This window comes from Lithobates pipiens, unplaced genomic scaffold, assembly GCF_037356315.1.
Source record: "Lithobates pipiens isolate NorthernLeopardFrog02 unplaced genomic scaffold, aLitPip1_a1.2 Scaffold_27, whole genome shotgun sequence".
Taxonomy (NCBI): Eukaryota; Metazoa; Chordata; class Amphibia; order Anura; family Ranidae; genus Lithobates; species Lithobates pipiens.
The window spans coordinates 125,817,057-125,841,796 of NW_027507788.1; the positions used below are offsets into that span (position 1 = coordinate 125,817,057).

The 24,740-nt window shown below is 42.2% G+C and overlaps 1 long non-coding RNA gene across 1 annotated transcript; it reads right to left on the minus strand.

Moving 5' to 3' along the window:
* Nucleotides 1–489: 489 nt before the first annotated feature.
* LOC143934114 (uncharacterized) lies at nucleotides 490–24,550 on the minus strand. The gene is made up of 4 exons (XR_013263214.1): nucleotides 24,493–24,550; nucleotides 24,206–24,390; nucleotides 24,018–24,058; nucleotides 490–832 (listed from the first exon to the last, which is right to left on the minus strand). It is a non-coding gene; the product is annotated as an uncharacterized LOC143934114 (long non-coding RNA).
* Nucleotides 24,551–24,740: the final 190 nt, after the last annotated feature.

Consider the following 24,740-nt stretch of genomic DNA (forward strand, 5'->3'; position numbering starts at 1 on the left):
CAGCTTCAGGAAACCTAATAATTCTAAATAACAAGCATGTTATACTTATCTGCTCTGTTCAATGGGTCTGGGGTCCCCCCACCAGTGATCTTGGCTCCTCCTCTTCTCACTGTGCCCCCATAGCAGGCCGCTTGCTATGGGGGCACACAGTGAGTGCTCGCTTCTCCATAGATACACACAGTGGGGCTTGTCCCTGTCCTCCTATTTCCTCCTTGCATTTGTTTGACAGCAGCAAAAGCCAATGGCTCCTGCTGCTGCCTGAGTCCCTGTGTGATGAGGAAGAGAGAGGAGAGAAGACTGCAGCCGTGGACAGCGCTGGATTGATTGAGGACTCAGGTAAGTATTTAAAGTGTTACTAAATCCAGGACCGTGCATTTGTTTTGGATCCGAACTAGAACCACTCGGTACCTTTGTTTCTGTCCCCCTGGCCAAATTAATCCTCAATATAAAAGTGTGCACACTTGAAGTCAAACACTGACACAGACGCAGTTCAGTATTCAGATACTTCTCTATTTTTATTTCCTGAACTCCGGGTGATATACAATGAGCCAAATATCTTACTATCAAATCAAAAATTAGATGAAAGACAGCGTGTACAAACCACAAATTATACATATTCATTATTGTGACGAAGGATAACCTTTTTTGGCTGGGTTATGTCTGAAAAAGGGAAAAGCAAACTATTGTAGCTAAAATATGGTCTTGTTTTCAGCCCCTTCTTCCTCTTGGGTGTAGTCTCATGGTGCCGAAAACAGGCGCAATCTTCTTTTTGACGTTGCTCTTTTTAACCCTTGCAGTTTCGTTTCACATGAAGGGAGAAGCTGGCAGACATCTTAATTATGATTAAATGAGTATGATTAAGATTGATAGCTGATAGTGAAAGATAAGCACTTATATCTATAAGAGTACCAGAAATAGGCATTTCACTTATAACACTCATGATCCCATCCATTACACATTCACTATATCTGGTCTCCCACAGTACACAGAACATAGAAATGTAATTATTTTAGTAAATATAAACTGCTAAATACCTTTTCTCATCAGCAGTATATAGCAGTCTTATGACTTCTATCAGTGTCTTTTAGTGCAAGAAATTGCATTAAAATACATTCGTTGCCATGCATTACAGTAACAAAATAACAATAATAAGGAGCATTTTAGCACTCCTTACCCCAGCACATTAGCCTAAATATTTAAATGCAAGAAGGCTACCATGTCACTGCTGGCAGGGTTGGGGAGCATGAGTAGCTGAGCTGTTGAGAGGAAGACTTCCTTTTCCTCTGTTATAAACATATAATAATGAATTACTCCACAGTGCCCGTAGCTTCATACTGCATGTCAGTGAAAACTTGTTTTAAAGTTCATTTACTGTTTATCACAAATATGTAAACAAATTGAATGTCCGTAACTAGCCTCAGTTACCCTGTAAGCATCTTCCTTTCCATCACACCCCCACCATTCAACCGTCATATGTTACTCTATCTGCTGACTTGTTAGATCAGTTATGAGGTGGAATTAGTGGCTGTTTATGTGTTTTTTTTTAACTCCTTTGTAAAATGGGTTATAAAGTTGTAGCGCTGGTATTTTTGCCTGTTAGTGCTATGTAATGTTAAACTATGGACAGTATTATAATTTGGTATTTGGCACCATCTAGTGGCCTAAATGTAGAAGGGACTTTGTCTATTTTCTGTTTGAAGAACATAGAGAAGTGTTACAAGAAGTGACTCATTGTTTACATTATACAAGGACTTACCTACCCACAATGCCAAGTAACCTACCCATAAACACTTAGTACTGAACTGCATGCTGGGTAGGATATAAAAAGCCCTGCACGGCCATTTTCTTTCTCTTTTTGGACATGCGGCCTGCCTGCAACGATCTGTGAGGAGGCGTTCCAGAGAGGGCAGCCTACAGCAACTGTGGAGTGTAACAGCCAGCAATCCTGCCTTACCTGTGTGCTGGAGAGACAGTGTGACCAGATCGGGAAGGATCCAGAGACATCTGATGGAGCTATTTTGAACGTCTTGGTCTTCTTGCGGAACTAACCCGTGTGACAGCACTGACTGGCAGCAGGACCAGGACAATCAGAGCAGAGGTTTCCAGTTTCTGGCCCTGGTGTGGTGAGAGGGCTGTTGCCCACAGTTCGTTAACACACTTAACACACTTAGACTCATACCACAGTGTTGCTGGGACCAGTAGTTCCACAAATTAGTTTGAATTCAAGCAGGCCTCCAGCCTATGCCTCACTGAGATACCAACAATGTGCTGCTCAGAGAAAATACACTGGAGGTAGTTATAAGTGTGTCACATCACCGGAACAGTTCAAATCATCAGTCTATATTGCTTTTTTTCTCCCTTTTAAAACCCCTTGAAATACAATACACTGCAGTATAAAAGCTAGCAGAAGACAGAATACAACAGACTGCATCTTTCACTGAGAGGCCTTGTGCATAGTAACAAGGGACTGCACCATACCTCTAGGGGGAGCCATTGAGCAAACTGTACTCTATTGTATGGTATTGTACTGTATTTGTTTAATATTGTATTACTGTGGTCGGTCAGCGCGCTGGAAGTGGGAAGGTACTCAGTGTCAGAGCATTGTCACTCTGAGCACTAGTCCCAATTGGAGACGAGCTTGCAGGGGTTAACCAAACAAACTCTATATATTAAGAAGTTGTGACTATTCATTGCACTGTCACATTACGTTTATGTGGCAGTGCCATTACTGTAATTACTGTTTTTATCTGTTCTTGTAAAATCACATTCTGGGTGATTACAATTGGTGTGCAGTGTTGTTCCTTTTCCTACAGGTGGAGCAACAGATACCCAGGCAATGGTAAAGGTATATTATTGGTAAACTGTTATTGTGGGATTGTCCTTTATTGTCTAGATTCACACCAACACTGTTCCACAGTTGTGTCAAGTGGGTTGAGCGAATTTACTGGTGGTGGCAGAGTACAGGCCCAATCAAATATCAGCAGCTCCTTTGGGGGTCAGTGCTACATAGTATATTATCTTGGAAAGGAAAAAATTTGGTTATGTGAAAGCTGTTGTTATTTTTACAGGAAGATAGAATTAAGCTGCTTAGAAAAAACTGAAGAGAAAGATAACTAAATAATGTAAATACCACCTAAATGGCTGTGTAAGTAATAACATGAATTCCTATTGAAACCCTCCAACCCTTAAAATGTCTAAAATCATAAATATCCCATCAAACCCCTTGATCCTCCAGCCAATATGTGGTCCAGAAGGTTAGAAACAAGGTACACAATATATAATTATATGAATTATATATGAAAAATTATATAAAAAATAAGAGATGTATATGTAGAGGTATGTACTGTCTCCCAGCATGATCAATAAACCCTCGCTAGGAAGACAGAAAAGTGAATAATAAATAGAAAACAATGAGTGGATTAAACATGTTTTTAAAAATCAGTGCATAAGCATTCTAGTGCAGCTTAATAAATATGTAGATGAATAGATAGTACCAGTATATTGACAAAGGCAAAAAAATTGTAAAACTTTATGAGTATGAGACAGTAAAACCTTCCAAAATCCACTATAAGCATAAACATGCTGTGATTAGTATATAAAAATAGGTAATAAGAGATGTATTTAAAAGCTTTATAGTTCTTTTATGGAATTGTACTATATATCCTGTGCACCTATTCAGATTCGGATGGTCCACAAGAAAACCTAGACAGGAGCCTAGAGCCCAGTAGACATTCACATGGCCCAACTACAACCTACATAGCCCTGCAGTTAACCAGGGGGGTAAGTAGTGCTCATGCCTGGTATTTTACAGTTGAGGTCTAGTCCCTGTTGGTCCTGCCCCCCCCCCCCCCCCCCCCGCGGTCTAGGCTCATAAGTCCCAGAATAGGCTCCATAGACCAGGAACAGTTCACGGCTGAACAGTGGGGGAGCAACGTTTTCTGGAGGATCGAAGGATTGGGTGAATAAAAGCTTTTTCCTCATGTCTAGACCAAACGAGCAGTTGACTCGTGCAGTGCAGGCACAGGCCCACTGCACAGGAAAACATTTTTTTGGTGCCTGTAGTTGGGCTTTAAGAAAAAGGATTCCCACTGATCGATCACACTGGCTGCCGAATAGATGAGCAGCTGGCCGGCTGCTGCAGGGAGGGAGGAGATGGGATCAGGGAGATCGGGGATTGCTCTGAGATGGAAGGAGCAGTGTGGTTGCAGCCATTGTATACAACAGCGCCATATGGCCTTTAGTGGCCGTTTTTAGAGGTGAGAGGCTGGGGGAAACGAGGGGTGCACATGTTGAGCACTTTTGGTGTGGATCATCGGTGGAGTATCACAGTTTGAAGTTTTTAACACTGAGCTTTCATTGCATGGATTAATTTGAACTTTTGGAAGTATTATTATCACTTTTGGGACTTTGCATTCAGAACTGTACTTCCTCATCAGATCACTTTATTGCTGTGATACACGGACATATTTAAAGAATTCTTTGCACTTTATTTACTTATTGCACAAGTAGATATTTGCACATTTATTGAATATTTGAAGGATTGTTGCACTTTATATGCTTTTTTTGCACAGTATTTATTTGCACATTTATTATTTATATGGATTTTATAACTAACCGGCTCTTCTATACATCTTTTTGTATACACTTTAGGGGGCCTTCCCTCTTTCCTTTGCCTTGGACATTTCCCGGGATCGTTTTTGTGTAGCTGATCCCCTTGTGGGCCAACATACTCTTGTTGGGACCACTGTACACATACTCTCCACTTCAGCTAGAATATTTGTAAGTGTTTTCACAAAAAAAAATGTTTTTTTTTTATTTTGGCTACATTGAAATCTATTCGGGTGGCATAATGGAGACCTCCCCGACGTGTCTCTCATTTTTCTGAGGGGGGATGTTGGGGATGCTTCTTCCATTTTTGTGATCTGAATTGTGGATGTCTGCTTTTTAAATATTTTTATATATAAAATAATAAAAAATAAAAGGGTTTTCTTCCCTTTTTTTTTCCCCTCAACTCAGGTTTTCTATGGTTATTATGATTATACCTTTCTCTGTGTCTCATTACCGGCTCCATTATTGGATCTGAGATCCTTGGATTCCTTTGCATGCTGGAGGGTTGCAACAGGTCTATGGGTTTTAGTGGCATCAATAGAGTTGCATCTTACCTGTCTGTATTCTATGACATGTAAATTTGTTTTTTGGTATACAATATTTATATAAAACAAATATGTTTTTGTTTTCTTTCTAAGAATGTATTGTTTGTGATATATCGCTTGTATTGGATATGTACAGGTTGATTTTACATTATATACTTATTTTTGTATTTCTATTTCCTAGAAGTGGCAAAATTATCCCTGATGAAGATTACTACTGTTATTCATAATAATCAAAAGCGTTGGATATTCATTTATGATGTTTTTAATTTATGTAGTGAAAACATTTCTATCTGTTGTTTGTATAGATATATAACTGTGTCTGCTTGAATAATTTTTAAATATGTATTAATAAATTGAATTATGTTTTATTCTAATATTTTCTTTTCACGTTTCCTTGATCAATTGCCTTAATAATCCCACATTCAAGGTTTCTTTTTTCTAACACAAGTTTTGCACAGAGTAGCCTGAATTCTTCTCTTGTTGGGTCCCTCTTTGCTGTTCCTAGCCCCTCCATCCTTTAAGTACCCCTCAGCTTGCTACAGGGGACACCCAAGCTGAGTCAGAGCTCTGTGTTTCCATTCAGACACAGAGCCCCGACCTGGCCCCGTCTCCTCTCTGCCCTGATTTGCTGACTGACTTTGGGGGGATCGTGGACATCACTGGAGAGAGAAGCAGCTCAGGTAATTATTTAAGGGGGCTAAGGAGGGCTGCTACACACAGATTTTTTTTTTGTATCTTACTGCATTAAGATAAAAAACCTTCTGCCTTTTCAACTCCTTTACGTTTAAAAATAATCTGTTTATATTTTGCCTTGTCTGGTTCCTCCTTAAAATGATAATTCCATTTTTAAATAAAGCTTTATATACCTTATTTTAGACCCAATGATCTAATCATTAGGTCTTCGTGCTTCTCTATGCAATGCAGGCAGATCATGGCCGGTGGCCAGCAGTTGGCTGACTCTTTAGAGGACTTATGTAAACATCAAAATGCCTCCGGAGGAATAGGCTTACCTAGGCAACGGCATGAAGACTGCTCTACCTCCCACAAGTGATATTACCCTTTGATGATTGAAAGAATGGAAATCCAATGAACAAAAGGGGTGGGCCAAGGACAATAAGGCTGGATAAAAATGAACTAGAAAGGAGGTATTTTTTTTTCTGCAGCTACTAATGCAATTGCATTCTAAGTAAGCAATTTCATTACAGGAGAGGAGTCTGTGCAACCGTGCAAGACCAAAGGTAAGGATGGCAAAAAGTGATTCCTATTAAATAACTACTCAGTAAAGCAATACTCAGTAAAGCAGCAGAATCATAAAGTGTCTTCCGTAAATTATTTGAGAAATGACAAAGCCAACAAAATAATAGCAGAATGTGCAGAGGGAAAATCACAGTGGAAGCAGGAGCACAAGTGCAAAATCGACAGTAAATGGTTGTACACAGGAGAGAGAGCTAAAAGATGAACCAGCAGGACAGGGGTGTGACAATCCACTAATATTGATAACCACCTGATGGGAGAGGTAGGATGTTTTGTCAGTTTTTTTCATGTATTGTCTAAGGCCAGCCATAGATGGTTGGAAACTTGACCAATTAAGCAGGGCTGATATTGAAAGCATCTATGGGCAGGCTGATTGTACCCAAGTTAAACCAATGATTTACTTGAGTAAAACCAGCATGTTTTTTTACATGGAATTTTACATGAAAATATTGCCAACAGCTACAGTATAGCCACTAGCAGTAATCACTGTGATCTCTCGGCACAATAACACAATAGGTCCACGTTAAGGATTCCCCCATTAACACTGGCTGTGTTGATGGGGGAATCAAGTGATTTTCTTTTCTACAACATTTCCTGTGACTTGAATAGCCTCTCTCACAATAACCAAGCAGTTGGCTCAAAGACTGCTTCCAGGAGCAAGAGGCCCCCCAGCTCTTCCTAAGCTGGAACTTCAACAAACTCTCATGTAATAGGCCCCCCAGCTCCCACTGAGCTGAGACCCCAGTGAATTCTCTGCAGGTTTCTGCCTGCTTCAAACCCACTACATTCTAGAACCTACTAGAAGGCAGGGAGAAGTAGTTGAGCCTGCAGCATGTGAGACCCAGAACAGCCAAAAATAATCATGCACTGCTCCACTGTGTACAGAGGAGCAAACAGACTAAATTTACTTGAACCTCTCTAGTTACCTGAGAATTCCAGACATGGACTAATGTAATAATATATATATATATATATATATATATATATATATATATATATATATATATATATATACACCCCTCACATTTTTGTAAATATTTTATTATCTCTTTTCATGTGACAACACTGAAGAAATTACACTTTGCTACAATGTAAAGTAATGAGTGTACAGCTTGTATAACAGTGTAAATTTGCTGTCTCGTCAAAATAACTCAACACGCAGCCATTAATGTTTAAACCGCTGGCAACAAAAGTGAGTACACCCCTAAGTTAAAATGTTCAAATTGGGCCCAGTTAGCCATTTTCCTTCCCCTGGTGTCATGTGACTCGTTAGTGTAACAAGGTCTCAGATGTGAATGGGGAGTAGGTGTGTTAAATTTGATGTTATCGCTCTCACTCTCTCATATTGGTCACTGGAAGTTTAACATGGCACCTCATGGCAAAGAACTCTCTGATGATCTGAAAAAAAAAAGAATTGTTGCTCTACATAAAGATGGCCTAGGCTATAAGAAGATTGGCAAGTCCCTGAAACTGAGCTGCAGCACGGTGCCCAAGACCATACAGCAGTTTAACAGGACAGGTTCCACTCAGAACAGGCCTCGCCATGGTCGACCAAAGAAGTTGAGCGCAGTACTCAGTGTCATATCCAGAGGTTGTCGTTGGCAAAATATATGTATGAGTACTGGCAGTATTACTGCAGAGGTTGAAGGGGTGGGGGTCAGCCTGTCAGTGCTCAGACCATACACCACACACTGCATCAAATTGGTCTGCATTGGCTTTTGTCCCAAAAGAAAGCCTCTTCTAAAGATGATGCACAAGAAAGCCTGCAAACAAAAGTTTTCTCAAGACAAGCAGACTGAGGACATGGATTACTGGAATCATGTCCTGTGGTCTGATGAGACCAAGGTAAACTTATTTGGTTCAGATGGTGTCAAGAGTGTGTTTGGCAACCAGGTGAGGAGTATAAAGACAAGTGTGTCTTGCCTACAGTCAAGCATGGTGGTGGGTGTGTAATGGTCTGGGGCTGCATGAGTGCTGCTGGCACTGGGGAGCTACAATTCATTGAGGGAGCCATGAATGCCAACATGTACTGTGACATACTGAAGCAGAGCATGATCCCCTCCATTCGGAGACTGTGCTGCAGGGCAGTATTCCAACATAACGACCCCAAACACACCTCCAAGACGACCACTGCTTTACTAAAGAAGCTGAGGGTAAAGGTGATGGATTGGCCAAGCATGTCTCTAGGCCTAAACCCTATTGAGCATCTGTGGGGCATCTTCAAATGGAAGGTGGAGGAGCACAAAGTCTCTAACATCCACCAGCTCCATGATGTCGTCATGGAGGAGTGGAAGAGGACTCCAGTGGCAACCTGTGAAGCTCTGGTGAACTCCATGCCTAAGAGGGTTAAGGCAGTGCTGGAAAATAATGGTGGCCACACAAAATATTGACACTTTGGGCCCAATTTGGACATTTTCACTTAAGGGTGTACTCACATTTGTTGCCAGCGGTTTAGACATTAATGGCTGTGTGTTGAGTTAGTTTGAGGGGACAGCAAATTTACACTGTCATACAAGCTGTACACTCACTACTTTACATTGTAGCAAAGTGTCATTTCTTCAGTGTTGTCACAAGAAAAGATATAATAAAATATTTACAAAAATGTGAGGGGTATACTCACTTTTGTGAGATACTGTATGTATATATATATATATATATATATATATATATATATATATATTTTTTATATATATACTGTATATGGAGAATGACACAAGAACTGGTTAAGTAATAGAAAATATATATTGTAACAAGGTAAATAAAAGAGGGAATAAACTATAATGTATCAGCATAACTGCCACTATGTCCCTCCCTCTCCCAAGCTCTGTAGTCCAATCTCTCGGCAGAATGACTCCTATTTCTTTCATCAAAATATGAAAAACCCTCTTGGCAGTGGGACTATAGAAACACAGGCATAAAAAACATATTACAGAAATAAGAATTGAACAAGCTTTATTGGTACAAAAATCAAAGACAACCATTAAAATCCAGAGAATAGTGAGCTGCTGCGTATACATTTTGAACATTTCACAATTCTGGGATAAAGATGCAAAAACCAAAGTAGGTGGCCCTCGGACGCGTTTCACAAAATGGTTTTGGTTGGTTACTCAGAGGTGTCTACTGGTACAGATAATGCCAAACTGTGAGACATTGAAAGGAAAAAGAAGGAATTAGCCTCCACATGATTAAAAAACAAGTCTACTGTTGAAACCCAGATGGTCCAGACGAGGTTGTAGGGAGCGCCTGCAAAGACTGCAAATGCTGAAACCTCAAAGTATAGCGACCAGCTTATGGACCATACAGGGGTCTCATCAGGGTCGCTGATATCATTGTATAGAAACACAGGGGATCAAAAAACTGCAATACTTCTGACTGGGGCAAGACTCTATGGTCTACCTGGGTTAAAGCTAAGTGGACCCCACTCATTAGGGACCAGCCAAAGCTGGTACTCCAAGTACTTGGTGAAGGGATCTCCAAAGGGCAGACCCCCCCAGTGGGGGAGAGAAAAAGATTCAAAAGCGATACATTCCCCTTCCCCCTCCGACATCAGGGCAGGCCCCTGATAACCTGCACCCTCATGACTGCCAAAGTGTTTTCCTGGGACACCACTCTGGCCAGACAAATGCAGCACCACTCTTACCAGAAAGGCCTGGGAACTTAGGGAGAGTCCTGCCTTTAACCATATACAAGCCTGGAGAACAAGGCCATAATTAACCCAGGAGAAAACGATTCCTCTCACTGTACCCACCTTATTACATCAGCAATTACTGACCAGCACCTTCCCCATTTAAAGGGATCCCAGCGTTCTGTTCCCTGCTGTATAGCCTGCTGACCATAATAGAAGGGTTTACCTTTGCCTTGCCATAAGGCAAAGCATTGCAGGTGTAGCAGATATATACCCCAGTACAGCTGCCTTTGCAGCTCAGGGGGTGAGAAAAACACGGCTCATACGTGTGTTTTTAACTGCACTCCATTATGGTAAATAGCGCTGAAACTCTCCAATAGCAGCCCTGATCACTGGAGCAGTGGTCATGTGACTGCAATAGAAATGCTAAATAAAAAATAAGATGACTGTATTGAAAGATTTACTATGCATTTTTATACACAAAGGAAATGATGATGTGCTGTGCAAACATAATTTAGCTGCATAGTCTTTCCATTCTCCTTAACCCGCTAACACTGTCAGAGCAGCATGCATGCACAAACAGGCATGGTTTAAATACGATAACATAGACTTTATAGGGCAGCTAGATAAGATTACATCACTCCTCAGTCCAACACTAAAACCTAACTTCCCATACACCTTTGCGATATATTGCCTGCTATAAAATGGCAGGCGCATTTTTGCTTCATGCTGAAAAAAAAAAAAAACTGAAATCTTACAAAGGACAACGTCTAGGTCTTCTATTGTACTATTCCATGGCATTATTATCATCTGTGGCTACAGCTCTATACCATGCTGGGCTATATTATATCAATCAGATCAAATGGCCTTGCACTAGATATTGTTTTCTTCATTCAGTAACCTATTTCATATGGAATGTTTACAATCCACTATTTGACTAACGGAGCACTTTGTGAAGCTATATTGCTGCTGTAATGCTATTGATTTTACTAACTGTAATATGACAGTACAGTAGTTATACTGAAAATTGACAGTGCAAAGGTTATGGATTGAATGGATCCAGAAAATGAATAAGCCTTCCCCACAATGGAGGCACTGAAGCACGTCAAATGGACCAGAGAGGATTTTGTCTGCACATCTGACGTCAGAGCTGCGTTTGATTTGGACTATTTGATCATCATTTCTAAGCTTATTCTGAAGTCTTCATTTTATTCATTATTTGTTCCCTAAGGAGAATTTCTGGGATGCACAATAATATAATTAGAATTGTTTTCTTATCTGACACCTACTGATAATGCCATAAAAAAACAGTTGCTTGTTGATTGGAATGAATGTAAAATCAAATCATTTGAAGAAACCTCTCATGGGAGAAATATGAGAAATGTATAGGCTGTCATTGATCACCTAATAAGTACAGTATATAGGTAAAGGAATTCAAATTTTTGCTGAATTTCATTAGCTGAATGCTTGTCTTGGTTCTGTAACTTACAAGGGTCTTGTTCAGCGGGGGTACTGTGAGCCACAACAAGACGTTCATTTTTGCAGCAGCCGTTAAGCAAAACATCACGTGTACAACCCCCTCTGGCTGTCATGTCGGCGGCAATTAAGGACGAATGTATGGAACACAGAAGACCTGCATTCAGGATATTTCTCCCTGTATGCATAGGGCCTTATTCCGTCTACATACGTTCAGACTTTCCGGCAGAAAATGTCCAACGGAACCATTTTACCGGATATTCCGATCATGTGTGGGCCTCATCTGACTTTTTTATTCGAAAATTCTGACGGACCTAAAAATAGAACATGTTTTAAATCTTTCCGACGGAATCAATTCCTATCGTGAAAACCATTCATCTGTATGCTGTTCCGAACCAAAAACGACACAAGCGCAGCTATTGGCTACTTGAACTTCCTTTTTCTAGTCCCGTCGTACATGTTGTACGTCACCGCGTTCTAAACGATCATACTTTGGTGTGATCGTGTGTAGGCAAGTCCGTTTCAGTGGAACTCCGTCAGAAAAAACGTTCAGAGTTGTGTGTATATGGAATTAAACTCAGTACAGCATGCAGCCCTGTCCAGCCTCAGCCTACTATAGGCTTTGACATGTTGCAGAAAGCAGTGCTGGACATTGAACCTGTCCCTCCCTGGTACACTAAAAACTGAGAGGGATGCACAGTAGTCTGGGCTGCTGTTAGAATCCACTGGATTCCATACAGCCAACCTGACAGCACCCCATCACCACCACCAAATAAACACGGTTTACTATGCTTCAGTTATGATTGAACACAGTGAGTGATTTGTGCCGATCACTCATTGTGTTTATTTTGGAAAGTAAGAGGCTGGTAAATGTGTCATATTTACTGGACTCTTCCCCCACTTTGCATCCTGAAGGATCCTATTGTGTGGTTGTAGCTGTCAGTAGGAAGGAGAAGAGGGAAGCTGCTAGCACTTTGGGGTTAGATGAGGACACAGAGGGGCCTGGGCAACATTGGGAAATGTATGTGGCCTGAAATCTGACTTGTATCTCAGTGCAGACTTCTGGGAAAATCAGTGACCCAATCACACAAGCAGGAAATTATGTTTCTAGTGGACGTTCTGTACACATTTTGTGTATATAACACCTTCAGGTAGCCATATTGCATTTTACAGAACAATATACACATATGCAGATTGAAAAGAAAAGGTAATTTTAATAACATTCAGTTACAATATGACTTGTGTTGCAATTGTATACGCTATGTTATTATTTTTTTTATTTGCTATTTCTTTTCCCCACAAAAGTGGAGTTACCCTTTAACTCAAAAAGTACCTTCTATTGCTCTCAAGCTGTGATCCAGCTTTCTGTTAGAGGGTGGTTATGTTCATTCTCCATGGTCTCACTGTATGTAGGAAGGTAGCCACCCTCTCTTGTCTGCTCCAGAGATGGACTATGGACTATGGCAGGCATGTCCAAAGTACGGCCTGCGGGCCAATCGCGGCCCACGGCTCGGTTATGAACGGCCCACCTGGTTATTTGGACATATATATATTGTGTGGACACCAACGCTCTCCCAGCACCAGGGCCACAAAAGATGTATATGCCTTGGAAGGGACAGGGTGGAGGCAGGACCGAGCACCATACACACACAGGAGAATTTCCTGTTTACGGGCGGCCTCTGTAATAGGAAGTCCCGTCTCCGGCGCTGCCATTGGACGACTGTTCTGTCCATCAAAGGAGGCAGGACTTTCTATTAAAGAGGCCGCTGTGCAAACAAGAGATTCTCCTGTGGACTCGTCAGTGCTGTGTTCCTGAGAATGCTGCTGCGTTCCTGAAAATAGTGCTGCGTTTCTGACAATGGTGAGGCATTCCTGGCTATGGTGGGGGCATTCCTGGCTATGATGATTCATTCCTGGCTATGGTCGGTGCATTCCTGGCAATGGTGGTACATTCCTGGCAATGGTGGGGGCATTCCTGGCAATGGTAGGGGAATTCCTGGCTATGGTTGTGCATTCCTGGCAATGGTGGGGGCATTCCTGGCTATGGTGGGGGCATTCCTGGCAATGGTGGGGGCATTTCTGGCTATGGTGGTGCATTCCTGGCTATGGTGGGGGCATTCCTGACTATAGTGGGGGCATTCCTGACTATGGTGGGGTATTCCTGGCTATGGTGGTGCATTCCTGGCAATGGTGGCGGCATTCCTGGCTATGGTGGGGGCATTCCTGGCTATGATGGTGCATTCCTGGCTATGATAGTGCATTCCTGACAATGGTGGGGAAATTAGAGGCTATGGTGGAGGCATTCCTGGCTATGGTGGGGGCATTCCTGGCTATGGTGGTGCATTCATGGCTATGGTGGGGGCATTTCTGGCAATGGTGGGGGCATTTCTGGCTATGGTGGTGCATTCCTGGCTATGGTGGGGGCATTCCTGACTATGGTGGGGGCATTCCTGGCTATGGTGGGGGCATTCCTGGCTATGGTGAGTGCATTCCTGGCTATGGTGAGTGCATTCCTGGATATGGTGCTGCATTCCTGGCTATGGTGGGGGCATTCCTGACAATGGTGGGGGCATTTCTGGCTATGGTGGTGCATTCCTGGCTATGGTGGGGGCATTCCTGGCAATGGTGGGGGCATTCCTGACTATAGTGGGGGCATTCCTGACTATGGTGGGGGAATTCCTGGCTATGGTGGTGCATTCCTGGCAATGGTGGCGGCATTCCTGGCTATGGTGGGGGCATTCCTGGCTATGATGGTGCATTCCTGGCTATGATAGTGCATTCCTGACAATGGTGGGGAAATTCCTGGCTATGGTGGTGCATTCCTGGCAATGGTGGCGGCATTCCTGGCTATGGTGGGGGCATTCCTGGCTATGGTGGTGCATTCCTGGCTATGGTGGGGGCATTTCTGGCAATGGTGGGGGCATTTCTGGCTATGGTGGTGCATTCCTGGCTATGGTGGGGGCATTCCTGACTATGGTGGGGGCATTCCTGGCTATGGTGGGGGCATTCCTGGCTATGGTGAGTGCATTCCTGGATATGGTGCTGCGTTCCTGGCTATGGTGCTGCGTTTCTAGCAATGGTGAGGCTACATTCATGGCAATGGTGGGTCTGCAGGTTGGTATTGATTAGGCTGCATTGATGGGCACTGACCATTATTTTGCTTCACAGTTCTTTATTTAAAATTATTTTATTTTTCCTGAAACTTCCCTCTTAAAGTGAAGGTGCGTGTTATACGCCAATAAATACGATATATACAGATAATATGCCCAAGCTCCTCTCTTCCCCACACACAGCCACAAAGGCAAGAGGATTCTTGTTGGGCAGTGTATTAGTGCTCGAATGAACACACTTAGACCGAATTTTAATGGTTCAAAGAATGTCAGGCAAAATGATCGTCCCTCGCTCATGTTCACTTCATTAAATCTGACCCTCTTTGAAAAAAGTTTGGACACCCCTGGACTATGGGATTTGTAGTGGGCATAGAGCTTGCACATGACTACAAGAAATGAGGGTAAATCGGAAATGGTAAGAAGCTCACGGGTGACTTTACAAGGAGGCTGAAAAATTCAGTAAGAAACAAAATCTCCTAAAATATTGTTATTGACAGCACAAAATAAGCTGACAGAATTTCCAACCCTTCACACCCCATTCAAAACTAAAAAAACTAAAAATAAAAAAAATTGGCATATCCTTTTTTCGTTTCAATAAACTATACTGTTTGTTGAGCATGACACCTCCTGAGAGACTCTGCTTCTCCTCCTTCTCTATTAACCCTCCCCGTGAATGGTATATTCCTCATTATTATGGCTGGTGAGAAACATAAGTGTATCAACCCATATCAGCCTTGCCTTTAATTAACCAGTTAAAGTGTAAGTAAACCCCCTATCGTTTTCAGCCAGGGAAGCTGCCATCTTTGCCTCTGTTTAATCTACAACTGCCATGATGCTGCACATGTGATCATTTAAGACACCAGCTATTGGATGGTTTGACAGTTTGGTTGAAAGCACAACCAATGGGAGTGTTAAATTTCCAGCACGTGAAATGAAACTTTTTGAAACTGGTAAATGGATGGGTTTACTTCTGCTTTAAGTACTGCCCTTTAGTATATTTACTGCTACAGGACAGGCCTCCTGTGCAGAATCACTTATATATATGGGATTTTTCACTTCCACCTAGGGGGCGCACACGTGCCACCGGAAAGCCACTTATGCTGTGATTACTCACTGTATGTCTGCCGGCACCCGCTGATCGTCGGGCAGAGACACAGAACAAAGCTCTGCCTATGTAAACAAAGCAGATCTCCCTTCTAACAGGGGCGAAGGGATGAATTTTGCATTCCTGCAAAGCAGGGAATAAAATCCATCACTTCCATGAATAAAAGCAGCATACATAGTATAGTAAAACACTGGCTAGGCACACAGTTAAAGTGATTGTAAAGTCTCATTTAAAAAACAAAAAACAACATGTTATACTTACCTCCTCTGTGCAATTGGTTATGCACAGAGCAGCTCAGATCCTCCTCTTCTCTGATCCCTCTTCACTGCTCCTGGCCCCTCCCTCCTGTCGTGTGCTCCCGACAGCAAGCAGCTTGCTATGGGAGCACCCAAGCCAAGTCACAGCTCCGTGTGTCCATTCAGACACAGAGCCCTGACTTGGCACCGCCCCTCTCTCCCCTGATTGGCTTTGACTTTGATTGAAAGCGGCGGGAGCCAATGCCATCACTGTTGTGTCTCAGCCAATCAGGAGGAGAGTCCCGGATGGCTAAGATGCTCATGGACATCGCTGGAGAGAGATGGGAAGTAATTGGGGGGTGCTGGGGAGGCTGCTACACACACAAGTTTTTTTTTAATCTAAATGTATAGAATAAATTAAGATAAAAAACATTCTGCCTTTACAACTCCTTTAACCCTTTGATTGCCCTAGATGTTTAACCCCTTCCCAGCCAGTGTCATTAGTACAGTGACAGTTCATCATTTAGTGTTAAACATGTCAGTTAGTGTCGGACTGTCTGCTGCAATATCGCTGTCTGCTATAAGTTACTAGTTACTAGTAAAACATTTTGTTAAATTTCAGTATCTATCCCATAGTTTGTAGATGCTATAACTTGTGCAAACCAATTAATATGCGCTTATTGGGATTTTTTTACCAAAAATATGTAGCGGAATACATATTGGCCTAAATTTATGAAGAAATTAGATTTTTTTTTATTGGATATGTTTTATATAATATTTTTTATTTTCAAAATTGTCTGTCCTTTTTTTTTTTTTATAGCCCAAAAAACAAAACAAATACAAACAAAACACAGAGGTGATCAAATACAACCAGACGAAAGTTGTGAAATGTTGTTAACCACACAATTGTCAGTTAAATAGCACAGTGGCATCTCGCAAAAAATGAGAACCGAGCCACCGAACATCGCCGATGGCTCAGTTTTCACAGATCCCCAAGAGGAGAGCTGCTGACTGTCAGTCAGTGTCTCTCCTCTCTGCTTCTCCATGCTCATTGGAGCGCTGAGCTATGGAGGGGCGGGGAGCGGCCGTCTCAGTGGCTCAGTGGCTCACTGAGATGCTGAGACTGCCATCAATCAAGGCAGCTGGTGGATCCGGACTTGAGAAGTCGGGATGATGTGTTGCCTCGGCTGATCCTGGTAACGTCAGCGGACTTCAGCCCGCTTTCCACTGAAACTCTTAAAAAGCTCAGGCTGGACTTCTCCTTTTAAGTGGTTAAATAACCACAGAGGTCAGTTTTGTAGGAAGGGCAACTATAACTTACTGCTTGTCATCAGCCTATTATTCCACTAACATTATAACCTTGTATAAACATCTGTCTTTTCCATAAGTCCCAGACAGGCATCCAACAAATCAAAGCATTAATAGGGCTTTCTGCCCAATTTACAGCTAGCAAGGTGAGAACATGAATCTGGAAGGGCAGACTGTCTCCCTTTGGCACTTTTAGGGCCCATTCACAACAGAAACTGCATGTCTATTGCATATTATTTTCGTGCACGTTTGCATGCCTTGATGTGCATTTTTATGTGCGTTTACATGCAGTTGGCACATGCACGTTCGTCCTGTGAATTCCCTTCCATCTTCTTTCTTTCTTCTGGCTTTTATGTTCACTGCTATGCTATTATTTACATGCACTTGCATGGGTTTTTGCATGTTTGTGGTGTGGAAAAATGCAGCATGCTGTACTTTCTTTTGCTAAACTACACTGCACTGCAATGGTGTGAACTATGCCTATAGGATCATTTGGATTTTGGGCTGTCTATGCAGTTGGAATGCAATCAAAATGCATCTAACTGCCTCTGGTGTGAATGGGCACTAAAGGTCTATTGTAACCTCCAAACCTTTTTTCACTTTGTCCAGTCTTAAAGTGGAAGTAAACCCTGATGAGTTTTACTTCCTCGTTTGCTCACGGCAAAGCCTGCAAATGAAAAGCATAATAGGCTAGTATGCATTGCATACTAGCCCATTATGTGCCACTTACCTGCAAAAGAATCCAGCGATGTCCCCTGTGTAGGCACCATCCATCTTCTGGCCCTTCTTCCTTCCGGAGCTCTTGTGATGTCATGCACAGTGATGTGCATGAGAGCAGCAGCTCTCCCGGGTCTCTGTCTCCTCATTGGCTCACACAGCAGTAGTAGCCATTGGCTCCTGCTGCTGTTCATCACAACCAGTAAGCCAATGAGGAGAGAGCAGGGGGGGGGGGGGCAAGCCTCACTTCATGTGTGAATACACAATGTCTGCTGTCCAGTGAATGTGCCTAGAAAAAGCCTCCTAAGATCTGTATGAGAGAAATGTGAAGATTTATGTCATTAATCTACTCCAGACCGGAAGAATTATTTCTTTAGTCTCCCCTTCTCCATGGATAAATCACTCAGACTATACACTGTAACTTTCTGCAAAGTGAGAGAGTGCAAGGCAGCAGTAGGGCCTGAGTTGTGTGCAGCAATCTTCATACACAGGCAATTAGGGGTGCAGGGGCGCCTGCCCCCCTAATCCATGCACCTGGCCCCCAATCTACATGCAGGGCGCCAGACACATAGATTTCAATGTTTGTTTTCTATTTTAAGCACGTGTTTAGAGCCTGAGGCTCTAATTGGCTTCAAAAAGGGTGGGTTCGGGGGGCAGAGCACTGCGCCCTGAGCCCACCTAGTTGTGTGACATTAGCAAATTAATATTCGCTAATGTCTTTCTTTTTCTCTTCCCGGCCAATCAGGAAGTGGGTCCTAAGACTAAATTGGCCAGGACTCCTAAGACCCCATTGGCTGGGAGTTCGAAGTCCCCGATTAGCCAGGAGGTGAAGCAGCCACTGCCGGGACACAAAAAAGATGGAGAAGGGAAGCCGCAGCCGCGTCCTGGATGGGGTAAGTCGCGATCGGTTTTTGAGCGAGTGAGCCGGAGATCATGGGGGGTTGGGTTTGGTGTGGGGTGGCGGGCTGCAGCGATCGGGGGATAGATGTCTCAGGCTTTTCTGCTGCCCGCCCCCCCAACCAATGGAGCACCAGCCGCCACTGGCACTGTTTGAATCTCGAGTTTCAAACCATGTATGGGCAGGCTGATTGTATGCAAGTCGATCAATCCTGTCGGATTTGTCATGTGATTATTGCCAGCAATAATCACTGTGTGTTCTCCTCGGATGCCCCCTGCAACCCCCCTCCAACCTCAGGAGAACACAATAGCTCTGTATTAATGAGGTAATAAACTGTTTTTCTTTCCTGCCCCCCCGAAAATCGCTCCGTCTATGGATAGTTTTATATAGCTGCATTATTCCTGGGGCATGTTCTTTGTTCAGGAGGCACTGACACTGGATGATGCCGGAAAAAAAATTCCAGCCTTCTGGGAATAAAGGAAGACAAAGGCATGGTCAATCTATTATGATCCCTGCGAGAGATCACTAGACTTTTGGTAACTCTCCATCTCTACAACAGCACATGCTGAAAAGAATTACTGCTCTAACCACTTGGGACTTCCACCTCTCCTCCAATATGTCAGGCAGAGACCAGATACATATTCATAGAGTTTTGTCCATTCACTTTCTCAGAGGCATCTTATTTAAGAAGCAATTTATTTAAAACAACTTAGCCAATCCTGCATTATTTTTTACATTTTGCTTTAATAAATATCCCCAAAAAATTTAAATTTTTTTTTCCCTCAGTTTAGGCTGATACGTATTCTTCTACATATTTTTGGTAAAAAAAATTACAATAAGTGTTTATTGATTGGTTTGCGCAAAAGTTATAGCGTCTACAAAATAGGGGATAGTTTTTGGCATTTTTATTGATATATTTTTTTTTTTACTAGTAAAGGCGATGATCAGCAATTTTTATCATGACTGTAACATTATGGCGGACACATCGGACAATTTTGACACATTTTTGGGAGTATTAGCATTAATACAGTGATCGATGCTAAACAATTGCATTGAGTACTGTAAAAATGGCACTGGCAGTGAAGGGGTTAACCACTAGGTGGTGCTCTAGGGGTTAACTGTGTCCTAGGGAGTGATTCTAACTGTGGGGGGTAGGGGCTGTGTGTGACACGTCACTGATCAGCGCTCCTGATTACAAGGAGAGCAGATCAGTGACAGTGTCACTAGGCAGAACGGGGAGATGCTTGTTTACATTAACATCTCCCCGTTCTTCCTCATCGTGAGACGATCGTGGGAATCCCCGCAGACATCGGGTCCGCGGGACCTGCGATTATGGTCATGCTGATTAGCCCTGTGCAGATCACATGCACCCTCCCCCCCTGCAAACGCGGTCAGACATTCCGACCACAAAATCTGTCAAATTTTTGCTGACAGATTTTGGCCGAAACTTGTGTTGCACACACACGGTCGGACAAAGTTGTCGGAAAACCATTCGGAATGAGGTGACGTTTTTTAAGTACGACAGGACTATGTAGATGCCAGTAGCCAATAGCTTTTGTCTCGTAATTTATTCTGAGTATGCGTGGCACTTTGTCCGTCAGAATTCTGTACACACGATCGGAAAAAGTCTGATCGGATTTTGTTGGTGGAAAATTTTAGATCCAGCTCTCAAACTTTTTCCAACGGAAAAAGTCCGACATAATCTGATCTGACCAACCGTGTGTACAGGGCATTAGAGTAGCAGGAGTGCATGTTTTTTGGCTCTTTTTTCCAGTAACATGCATAGTGCAGCCTGTTGATTTTAATGGGTTGTCCTACACCTGGTAAAGTATCTCATGGGACATTTTGACGTGGTATGAGTTGCACATTTTTTACTGTGTGTTTTGCTGCATTTGTCACCTGTTTTTTTTTTTTATGTGACAAGATGTGTGTTTGATGTTCCATTGACAAGTAATGGTACTGAAAGCGCAACTAGTTCATTTTAGGTGTATAAAAGTGACTATACACTATGCAATCTGATTGTATAGTCTCAGAAAGTGATGATGCTTTCAAAGAAATACAACAAGGGCTAAGGTTAGGCCTCTACAAATCAAAGAAAGATTATTTTTTTCTGCAACAGGGGTACATTAATGGTATATTGGCACATAGGGAAGCTGAAATTTAGAAAAAAAAATGAAGTTAGCCTTTAAATATAATATAATATAGTACCTGAAATAAATAAATAGATACATTAAATAATATAATATATTGGGGTGGTATATTCCCACATATAGCCAATCTTCTTTCTACAACCTAATATTTGATATGGCATGCAATAATAAGCTACAAGTAAAGATATAGGCCCTTTACATTCTTATAATAATATAAATATTTTTTTTTTCACATAAAGTCAACAGTAATGTAGATTTGGTGGCCATCTCATATTCATTCTCCTACAGCAGAAGTCAAAGGCTGCAGTTGTGAAACATTTCTGCTAAAAGTTATGACTTTGGTATTTTACTACCACAAAGTCTCACTTCTACTACTGCAGAGGGAATTGTATTCCTGCTATGAGTCTCACTCCTTTTATGCCTTCTCCGAAATGTAAGATAGGTGAAAGCTCCAGCACGGAAGGTGAGAACCTCCTATGATGGGCACAGCTGGTGGGCAGACCTGTGAGCTCAGACACAGATCTTCTTGTGGTAGTCTGTGAGATTTAAAAAGCCACTGGTGATACTGCCTGCTGAGCTGACCCTTTAGGTTGTAGTACCAAGTATAATAGGGGTTATAAACATGTGAATCACAGTGTAGAACAGAATATTATACAGAGGTCCTAATATTCAGCAGCAGCAGCTAAAGTACCAGGTATGAAGAGGTGCTTTAAAGCAGAAACTCATCAAAGATTGCACATTAAAGTTGAACTCTGGGTAATAGACAAACTTTATCCTTGCAGTCCCCCCACCCTGCTAGGATTAAATGCTTGTTTATTCTAGGAATGCATCAAAGATGATGCATCATCAAAGATTGTACATTAAAGTTGAACTCTGGGTAATAGACAAACTTTATCCTTGCAGTCCCCCCACCCTGCTAGGATTAAATGCTTGTTTATTCTAGGAATGCAAAGATAAGGTGCATTACTTACACTATCCTTTCCTTCCAAGCTCTGGGCCGTAGGCAGGCCCTCTTTATCTTCATGTATAATGGAGGGCTAATAACCTGACCGGCAAAGTGGCATCAGTGACCTGAAGCACCTTAAAAAAGCTTCAGCACTGGACTGGTTGCATGGATAGATGGAGCTTTGAATAAGGTAAATATTACAACTTATCCCTGCACCCCTAAACCGAACAAGCATTTGACAATTGCAGTGTGTGTTTGTGTGTTGGGGGGTCTGCAATGCTGCAAAGGTAGGGTAAATCCTTCTAATGATATATTAATTATTACAGAGCTGTATTCATTTGTGTATGTTGCCTAGAGGTCAGCTTTAAACTGTGTTTATATACCTCCCCTGTGCTCCCTTTCCACCCTGATCTACTGTTGTATTTCCTCTATAGATTGTTCGCTTAGGCATGGAGCTCTGCATTAGGTTTGAGTACCATGTTTTTCCCCAAACCCAGAAGCACCAGGTATTTCCAAAGAGGTGTGGCAGCAGAAGGGTGGTGGGAAGCACTAGCAAAAGAGCTACTAACTCCTTATAGTCTTTCCTTAATCAGGTATTTCCCTAAGAGCTGTGGCATCAAATGGGGGTGGTGGGTAACACCAAAAAAAAATAAAAAATGATAGTTTGTCTTTAAACAGGTATTTCCTAAGAGGTGTGGGAGAAGATAGGGGTTGTGGGGAGAACTGGGAAAATAATTATCCTTTTTCTCTAAACAGCTATTTCCTAAGAGGTGTGGGAGAGTATAGGGGTTGGGGGGAGAACTGGGAAAATAATTATGTTTTCTCTAAACAGCTATTTCCTAAGGGGTGAGGCAGTAGATAGGGGTGGTGGGGAGCACCAAGAAAATAATTATAGTTTTTCGTTGAACAACTATTTCCTAAGAGGTGTGGCAGTAGATAGGAGTGGTGGGGAGCATCAAGAAAATAATTATAGTTTTTCTTCAAACAACTATTTCCTAAGAGGTGTGGCAGTAGATAGGAGTGGTGTGGAGCATCAAGAAAATAATGATAGTTTTCTTTCAACAGGCATTTCTTAGCATGTGTGCCAGTGGATAGAGGTGGTATGAAGCATCGAGAAAATAATTATAGTTTTTCTTTAAATGGCTATTTCCTAAAAAGTGTCACAGTAGATAGGGGTGGTGGGGAGCATCAAGAAAATAATTATAGTTTTTCTTTAAACAAGTATTTCCTAAGAAGTGTGGCAGCGGATAGGGGTGGTGGGGAACAATAAGAAAATAATTATTGTTTTTCTCGAAAAACCGGTATTTCCTAAGAGGTATGGCAGCTGATAGAGGTGGTGAGGAACATTGGGAAAATATTTACTAACTCCTTAAAGTCCTTATTTAAAAAGGATCACTTCTACCCAAATATTAATTAATCGGAAATAAACCAGGAAAACTTCCAAATAATCAAATTTCTAACAATCTAAATTCCAAGCTGATAACATTCTCTTTACGTTTTCTGAAATCACAATTAAAAACAACATGCCTTGTTTCAGACAACCTGAGAGTCTCTTTACTTGCAATGGACGTGATATCTCCATTGATTGTCCCCTTTTGATGTCACATCAGTTTACTGGATTTAGATGATACTCGGGCATCTTTGCGCTATAGCAGCTGAAACCTCAAATACCATGCATCACTTATGAGGTGTAATTGTTTTGCTTAGCTCTGATATATCTGCCGTCTTCCTGTCTGATTAGCCGCTTGCAGATGTCATTTTATCCTTGTCAAGATGAAATCATTGACAGAAATGTCACAAGCCCCTCTGCTTCCCCTCTAAGCTTTGGAAACCAGTGCTGCTCAAGGCTTGTGTAGCAGGGGGGGGGGGGGGGGGAAGACTGGTTAGCAGCAGTGTCCGACTTATCTCTTTAAATTGTTCCCTATGCCGTGCTATGAGGTGCTATCGGTTCTGAATGTTAATGTCCCTGTGTGTGTGCTCCTGCCTCTCTCGCATTCCGTGTGTGTGTGTGCGCTTGTGTGTGAGAGTGCGTATCTCACCCTGCTTCTCTCCAGCTCTGTCTGTATCTGAGTGCATGCATCTGTGTGAAAGAGGGAGAAAAAAAAAAAAAGAAGAATACATCAGTTTAGCACGGACATGCATCTCTAACAAGGAGAAGAGGAGGAGAGAGTGAGTAGAAGAAGAGAGAGGAAGCAGGAGAATGACAAGGGACATTTAAATTGCTCACATCTTCCATCCAGAAGCTCAGGCTCCGCAAACTGGCAAGGTGTAGACCTGTTCAGAATTAACGTTGGCTCAGGTTCTAAATCTGAACAGCCCGTGACACCACAGAAGACTTGTACCAGAAATAAAAGGCTCGTTCCTTTTTCATCATTCATATTTCTTCTCCCTCCCCAAGTGAAATCTTTTATCCTCAAAGGAGAAAAACAAATCAAAGGTTATTCTTTACATCTCCCCAACTTTGCATGCAACATGTGTAACGGGCTGCGTTTGCCTTGATAGATTATGAACAACCTTGGAAGGTGCAGAAAAGAAGAAGCAAGATTGGATGCAAACTCTGAGCAAGGCAGATGATGGGGGAAAAAAAAAAAGGGGGAGTGTAAAATATAACCTCTAGCTGCTTATCAGGAAAAGAAGACCACCCCCCTGCCTTGATTTTGGAGCACTATATTCTGGGAAGGGGGACAGATTATTATTTTTTTTTTCTTTTAAGCTTGGTGCATAAGCTTGTTCTGATTTTTCTCTTGTGTTCATTTTGTGTT